The sequence below is a fragment of the Pezoporus flaviventris genome, unplaced genomic scaffold (assembly GCF_033815535.1).
Source record: "Pezoporus flaviventris isolate CSIRO_AGI_PZ_B2104156 unplaced genomic scaffold, CSIRO_AGI_Pfla_v1 ptg000383l, whole genome shotgun sequence".
In the NCBI taxonomy this organism is placed as follows: Eukaryota; Metazoa; Chordata; class Aves; order Psittaciformes; family Psittacidae; genus Pezoporus; species Pezoporus flaviventris.
Window position 1 is genome coordinate 456,591 of NW_026892930.1, and position 8,410 is coordinate 465,000.

The following is an 8,410-nucleotide window of genomic DNA, read 5'->3' on the forward strand; positions in this document are numbered from 1 at the left end:
TCCATTTGATTTCTTTTTCTGCCATACCGTGCCGTACCGTTGCGTACCAGACCATGCTCTACCGTGCCGCGCGACACCGTACCATGCCCTACCGTTTCGTACCGTGCCGTGCCGTTCCGTGCTGTGCCATACCGTACCATGTCATTTCCTTTCCTTTCATTTCATTTCATTTCATTTCATTTCATTTCATTTCATTTCGTGCCGTACCGTTCTGTAGTGTACTGTGCCGTACCGTGTCGCGCGATACCGTACCATGCCCTACCGTTTCGTACCATGCCATACCGTTCCGTACGGTACTGTACCATATCATTTAATTATATGTAATTTCATTTCCTTTCATTTCATTTCATTTCCATTTGATGCCATTTTGTGTTGTACGGTGCCGTACCGTTACGTACCGTACCGTGCCCTACTGTGCCGCACCATTCTGTACCCTGCCCTACCGTTTCATACCTTGCCGTACCATTCCGTGCCGTACTGTACCATGACATTTCATTTCATTTCATTTCGTTTCATTTCATTTCATTTCATGTCCATTTGATGTCATTTTGTGCCATACAGTGCCGTTCTGTACCGTACTGTGCCGTACCGTTCCACGCCATACTGTACCATGCCCTACCGTTTTGTATTCTGTCGTGCCGTTCCGTACTGTACCGCTCCATATAATTTAATTATTTGTAATTTCATTTCCTTTCGTTTCCTTTCATTTCATTTCCATTTGATGTCATTTTGTGCCGTACAGTGCCGTACCGTTGCGTACCGTACTGTGCTGTTCCATGCCGTGCGATACCATACCCTGCCCTACCGTTTTGTACCGTGCCGTACTGTTCCGTGCTGTACTGTACCATGTCATTTAATTTCATTTCATTTTGTGCCGTACGGTGCAGTACCGTTGCGTAGTGTACTGTGCCGTTCCGTGCCGCGCGATACCGTACCATGCCCTACTGTTTCGTGCCGTGCCGTACCGTTCCGTGCTGTACTGTACCATGTCATTTCATTTCATGCCGTACCGTTGTGTACTGTACTGTGCCGTAACGTGCCAGGCGATACCGTACCATGCCCTACCGTTTCGTACCATGCTGTACCGTTCCGTACCGTACCATACCATATAATTTAATTATATGTAATTTCATTTCATTTCATTTCATGTCCATTTGATATCATTTTGTGCCGTACGGTGCCGTACTGTTGCGTGCTGTACCGTGCCCTACCATGCCGCGCCTTACCGTACCATGCCCTACCGTTTCATATGGTGCCGTACCGTTCCGTGCCGTACCGTAACATATAATTTAATTATATGTAATTTCATTTCATTTCATTTCATTTCATGTCCATTTGATTTCTTTTTGTGCCATACCGTGCCGTACCGTTGCGTACCAGACCATGCTCTACCGTGCCGTGCGATACCGTACCATGCCCTACAGTTTTGTGCCGTTCTGTGCCGTGCTGTACCGTACCATGTCATGTCATTTCATTTCATTTCATTTCATTTCATTTCATTTCATTTCATTTCATTTCATTTCATTTCATGTCATTTTGTGCCGTACCGTTCTGTAGTGTACTGTGCCGTACCGTGCCGCTCGATACCGTACCATGCCCTACCATTTCGTACCATGCCATACCGTTCCATACGGTACCGTACCATATAATTTAATTATATGTAATTTCCTTTCCTTTCCTTTCCTTTCCTTTCCTTTCCTTTCCTTTCATTTCATTTCATTTCATTTCCATTTGATGCTATTTTGTGTTGTACGGTGCCGTACCGTTACGTACCCTACCGTGCCCTACTGTGCTGCACCATTCCGTACCCTGCCCTACCATTTCATACCGTGCCGTACCGTTCCGTGCCGTGCTGTACCATGACATTTCATTTCATTTCATTTCATGTCCATTTGATGTCATTTTGTGCCGTACTGTGCCGTACCGTTGCGTACTGTACTGTGCCGTACCGTGCCGCGCCCTACCGCACCATGCCCTACCGTTCCGTACCGTACCATACCATATAATTTATTTATATGTAATTTCCTTTCCTTTCCTTTCCTTTCCTTTCCTTTCCTTTCCTTTCCTTTCCTTTCCTTTCCTTTCCTTTCCTGTCCGTTTCATGTCATTTTGTGCCGTATGGTGAAGTACCGTTGCGTACTGTACTGTGCCGTTCCGTGCCGCGCGACACCGTAGCATGCCCTACTGTTTCGTACTGTGCCGTACCGTTCCGTGCCGTACCGTACCATGTCATGTCATTTCATTTCATTTCATTTCATTTCATTTCATTTCATTTCATGTCGTACCGTTGCGTACTTTACTGTGCCGTACTGGGCCGTGCGATACTGTACCATGCCCTACCGTTTCGTACCATGCTGTACCGTTCCGTACCGTACCATACCATATAATTTAATTATATGTAATTTCATTTCATTTCATTTCATTTCATTTCATGTCCATTTGATGTCATTTTGTGCCATACCGTTACGTATCTGACCATGCTCTACCGTGCCGCGCGATACCGTACCATGCCCTACCGTTTCGTACCGTGCCGTACCATGTAATTTCATTTCATTTCATTTTATTTCACTTCATTTCATTTCATTTCATTTCATTTCATGTCCATTTCATTTCATGTCCATTTGATTTCTTTTTGTGCCATACCGTGCCGTACTGTTGCGTACCAGACCATGCTCTACCGTGCCGCACGATACCGTACCATGCCCTACCGTTTCGTACCGTGCCGTACCGTACCATGTAATTTCATTTCATTTCATTTTATTTCACTTCATTTCATTTCATTTCATTTCATTTCATTTCATTTCATTTCATTCCCATTTCATTTCATGTCCATTTGATTTCTTTTTGTGCCATACCATGCCGTACCTTTGCGTACCAGACCATGCTCTACCGTGCCGCGCGATACCGTACCATGCCCTACCATTTCGTACCATGCAATACTGTTCCGTACGGTACCATGCCATATAATTTAATTATATGTAATTTCATTTCATTTCATTTCATTTCATTTCATTTCCATTTGATGCCATTTTGTGTCGTACGGTGCCGTACCGTTACGTACCGTACCGTGCCCTACTGTGCCGCACCATTCTGTACCCTGCCCTACCGTTTCATACCTTGCCGTACCATTCCGTGCCGTACTGTACCATGACATTTCATTTCATTTCATTTCATTTCATTTCATTTCATTTCATTTCATTTCATGTCATTTGATGTCATTTTGTGCCATACAGTGCTGTTCTGTACCGTACTGTGCCGTACTGTGCCCCGCCATACCGTACCATGCCCTACCATTTTGTATCGTGTCGTGCCGTTCCGTACTGTACCGTACCATATAATTTAATTATTTGTAATTTCATTTCCTTTCCTTTCATTTCATTTCCATTTGAAGTCATTTTGTGCCGTACGGTGCCGTACCGTTTCATACCGTACTGTGCTGTTCCGTGCCGCGCGATACCGTACCCTGCCCTACCGTTTTGTACCGTTTTGTACCGTTCCATGCCGTACCGTACCATGTAATTTCATTTCATTTCATTTCATTTCATTTCATTTCATTTCATTTCATGTCATTTTGTGCCGTACGGTGCCGTACCGTTGCATACTGTACTGTGCCGTACCGTGCCGTGCCATACCGTACCATGCCCTACCGTTTCGTACCATGTCGTACCGTTCCGTACTGTACCGTACCATATAATTTAATTATATGTAATTTCCTTTCCTTTCCTTTCCTTTCCTGTCCATTTGATGTCATTTTGTGCCGTACGGTGCAGTACCGTTGTGTAGTGTACTGTGCCGTTCCGTGCCGCGCGGTACCGTACCATGCCCTACTGTTTCGTACTGTGCCATACCGTTCCGTGCCGTACCGTACCATGTCATTTCATTTCATTTCATTTCATTTCATTTCATTTCATTTCATTTCATGCCGTACTGTTGCGTACTGTACTGTGCCCTTCCGTGCCGCGCGATACCGTACCATGCCCTACTGTTTCGTACTGTGCCATACCGTTCCGTGCCGTACCGTACCATATAATTTCATTTCATTTCATTTCATTTCATTTCATGTCCATTTGATGTCATTTTGTGCCGTACCGTTCCGTAGTGTCCTGTGGTGTACCATGCCGCGCGATACCGTACCATGCCCTACCGTTTCGTACCATGCCATACCGTTCCGTACGGTACCCTACCTTATAATTTAATAATATGTAATTTCATTTCATTTCATTTCCATTTGATGCCATTTTGTGTTGTACAGTGCCGTAACGTTACGTACCGTACTGTGCCCTACTGTGCCGCACCATTCTGTACCCTGCCGTACCTTTTCATACCTTGCCATACCGTTCCGTGCCATACTGTACTATGACATTTCATTTCATTTCATTTCATTTCATTTCATTTCATTTCATTTCATTTCATGTCCATTTGATGTCATTTTGTGCCATACAGTGCCGTTCTGTACCGTCCTGTGCCGTACTGTTCCGCGCCATACCGTACCATGCCCTACCGTTTTGTATCGTGTCGTCCATTCCGTACTGTACCGTACCATATGATTTAATTATATGTAATTTCATTTCCTTTCCTTTCCTTTCATTTCCATTTGATGTCATTTTGTGCCGTACGGTGCCGTATCGTTGCGTACCGTACTGTGCTGTTCAGTGCCGCGCGACACCGTACCCTGCCCTACCGTTTTGTACCGTGTCGTACAGTTCCGTGCTGTACCGTACCATGTCATTTCATTTCATTTCATTTCATTTCATTTCATTTCATTTCATTTCATTTCATTTCATTTCATGTCCATTTGATGTCATTTTGTGCTGTACGGTGCAGTACCGTTGTGTAGTGTACTGTGCCGTTCCATGCCGCGCGATACCGTACCATGCCCTACTGTTTCGTACCGTGCCGTACCGTTCCGTGCTGTGCTGTACCATGTCATTTCATTTCATTTCATTTTATGCCGTACCATTGCGTACTCTACTGCGCCGTACCGTGCCGCGCGATACTGTACCATGCCCTAGTGTTTCGTACTGTGCCGTACCGTTCCGTGCCGTACCGTACCATGTCATTTCATTTCATTTCATTTCATTTCATTTCATTTCATTTCATGCCATACCGTTGCGTACTGTACTGTTCCGTACCGTGCCGTGCGATACTGTACCATGCCCTACCGTTTCGTACCATGCCATACCGTTCCGTACGGTACCGTACCATATAATTTAATTATATGTAATTTCCTTTCCTTTCATTTCATTTCCATTTGATGCCATTTTGTGTTGTACGGTGCCATACCATTACGTACCGTACCGTGCCGTACCATGCCGCGCGATATCGTACCATGCCCTACTGTTTCGTACTGTGCCGTACCGTTCCGTGCCGTACCGTACCATTTCATTTCATTTCATTTCATGCCATACCGTTGCGTACTGTACTGTGCCGTACCGTGCCGTGCTATACTGTACCATGCCCTACCGTTTCGTACCATGCCATACCGTTCCGTACGGTACCGTACCATATAATTTAATTATATGTAATTTCCTTTCCTTTCCTTTCATTTCCATTTGATGCCATTTTGTGTTGTACGGTGCCGTACCGTTAGGTACCATACCGTGCCCTACTGTGCCGCACCCTTCCGTACCCTGCCCTACCCTTTCATACCATGCCGTACCGTTCCGTGCCCTACTGTACCATGACATTTCATTTCATTTCATTTCATTTCATTTCATTTCATTTCATTTCATGTCCATTTGATGTCATTTTGTGCGGTACGGTGCCGTACCGTTGCATAGTGTACTGTGCCGTTTCATGCCGCGCGATACCGTACCATGCCCTACTGTTTCATACTGTGCCGTACCGTTCCGTGCCGTACGTACCATGTCATTTCATTTCATTTCATTTCATTTCATTTCATTTCATGCCGTACTGTTGCGTACTCTACTGTGCCGTACCGTGCCGTGTGATACTGTACCATGCCCTACCCTTTCATACCGTGCCGTACCGTTCCGTGCTGAACTGTACCATGCCATTTCATTTCATGCCATTTCATTTCATTTCATTTCATTTCATGTCCATTTGATGTCATTTTGTGCTGTACGGTGCCGTACCGTTGCGTACTGTACTGTGCCGTACCGTGCCGCGCCATACCGCACTATGCCCTACCGTTTCGTACCGTGTCGTACCGTTCCGTACCGTACCATACCATATAATTTAATTATATGTAATTTCCTTTCCTTTCCTTTCCTTTCATTTCATTTCCATTTGATGTCATTTTGTGTCGTACGGTGCCCTACCGTTGCATAGTGTACTGTGCCGTTCCATGCCGCGCGATACCGTACCATGCCCTACTGTTTCGTACTGTGCCATACCGTTCCGTGCCGTACCGTAACATGTCATTTCATTTCATTTCATGCCGTACCGTTGCGTACTGTACTGTGCCGTACCGTGCCGTGAGATACAGTACCATGCCCTACCGTTTCGTACCATGCTGTACTGTTCCGTACCGTACCGTACCATATAATTTAACTATGTGTAATTTCATTTCATTTCATTTCATTTCATTTCATTTCATTTCATTTCATGTCCATTTGATGTCATTTTGTGCCGTACGGTGCCGTACCGTTGCGTGCCATGCCATACCATGTAATTAAATTTAATTTCATTTTATTTCATTTCACTTCATGTCCATTTGATTTCTTTTTGTGCCATACCGTGCCGTACCTTTGCGTACCAGACCATGCTCTACCGTGCCGTGCAATACTGTACCATGCCCTACCGTTTCGTATCATGCCATACCGTTCCGTACGGTACCGTACCATATAATTTAATTATATGTAATTTCCTCTCCTTTCATTTCATTTCATTTCATTTCCATTTGATGCCATTTTGTGTTGTACGGTGCCGTACCGTTACGTACCGTACCGTGCCGTACCATGCCGTGCGATACCGTACCATGCCCTAGTGTTTCGTACTGTGCTGTACCGTTCCGTGCCGTACCGTACCATGTCATTTCATTTCATTTCATTTCATTTCATTTCATTTCATTTCATTTCATGCCATACCGTTGCGTACTGTACTGTGCCGTACCGTGCCGTGCGATACTGTACCATGCCCTACCGTTTCGTACCATGCCATACCATTCCGTACGGTACCGTACCATATAATTTAATTATATGTAATTTCCTTTCCTTTCATTTCATTTCATTTCATTTCATTTCCTTTCCGTTTGATGCCATTTTGTGTTGTACGGTGCCGTACCGTTACGCACCGTACCGTGCCCTACTGTGCCGCACCATTCCGTACCCTGCCCTACCCTTTCATACCGTGCCGTACCATTCTTTGCAGTACTGTACCATGACATTTCATTTCATTTCATTTCATTTCATTTCATGTACATTTGATGTCATTTTGTGCTGTACGGTGCGTTACCGTTGCGTACTGTACTGTGCTGTACCGTGCCACGCCATACTGCACCATGCCCTACCGTTTCGTACCGTGTCGTACCGTTCCGTACCGTACCATATAATTTAATTATATGTAATTTCCTTTCCTTTCATTTCATTTCATTTCATGTCCATTTGATGTCATTTTGTGCCGTACGGTGCAGTACCGTTGCATAGTGTACTGTGCCGTTCCACGCCGCGCGATACCGTACCATGCCCTTGTGTTTCGTACTGTGCCGTACCGTTCCGTGCCGTACCATACCATGTCATTTCATATCATTTCATTTCATGCCGTACCGTTGCATACTGTACTGTGCCCTACCGTGCCGTGCAATACTGTACCATGCCCTACCGTTTCGTACCATGCCATACCGTTCCGTACGGTACCATACCATATAATTTAATTATATGTAATTTCATTTCATTTCATTTCATTTCATTTCATTTCATTTCATGTCCATTTGATGTCATTTTGTGCCGTACGGTGACGTACCGTTGCGTGCCGTGCCATACCATGTAATTTAATTTAATTTCATTTTATTTCATTTCATTTCATGTCCATTTGATTTCTTTTTGTGCCATACCGTGCCGTACCGTTGCGTACCAGACCAACCAGACCATGCTCTACCGTGCCGAGCGATACCGTGCCATGCCCTACCGTTTCGTACCGTGCCGTGCCGTACCGTACCATGTCATGTCATTTCATTTCATTTCATTTCATTTCATTTCATTTCATTTCATTTCATTTCCATTTGATGTCATTTTGTGCCGTACCGTTCCGTAGTGTACTGTGCCGTACCGTGCCGCGCGATACCGTACCATGCCCTACCATTTCGTACCGTGCCATACCGTTCCGTACGGTACCTTACCATATCATTTAATTATATGCAATTTCATTTCCTTTCCTTTCATTTCGTTTCATTTCATTTCCATTTGATGCCATTTTGTGTTGTACGGTGCCGTACCGTTACGTACCGTAC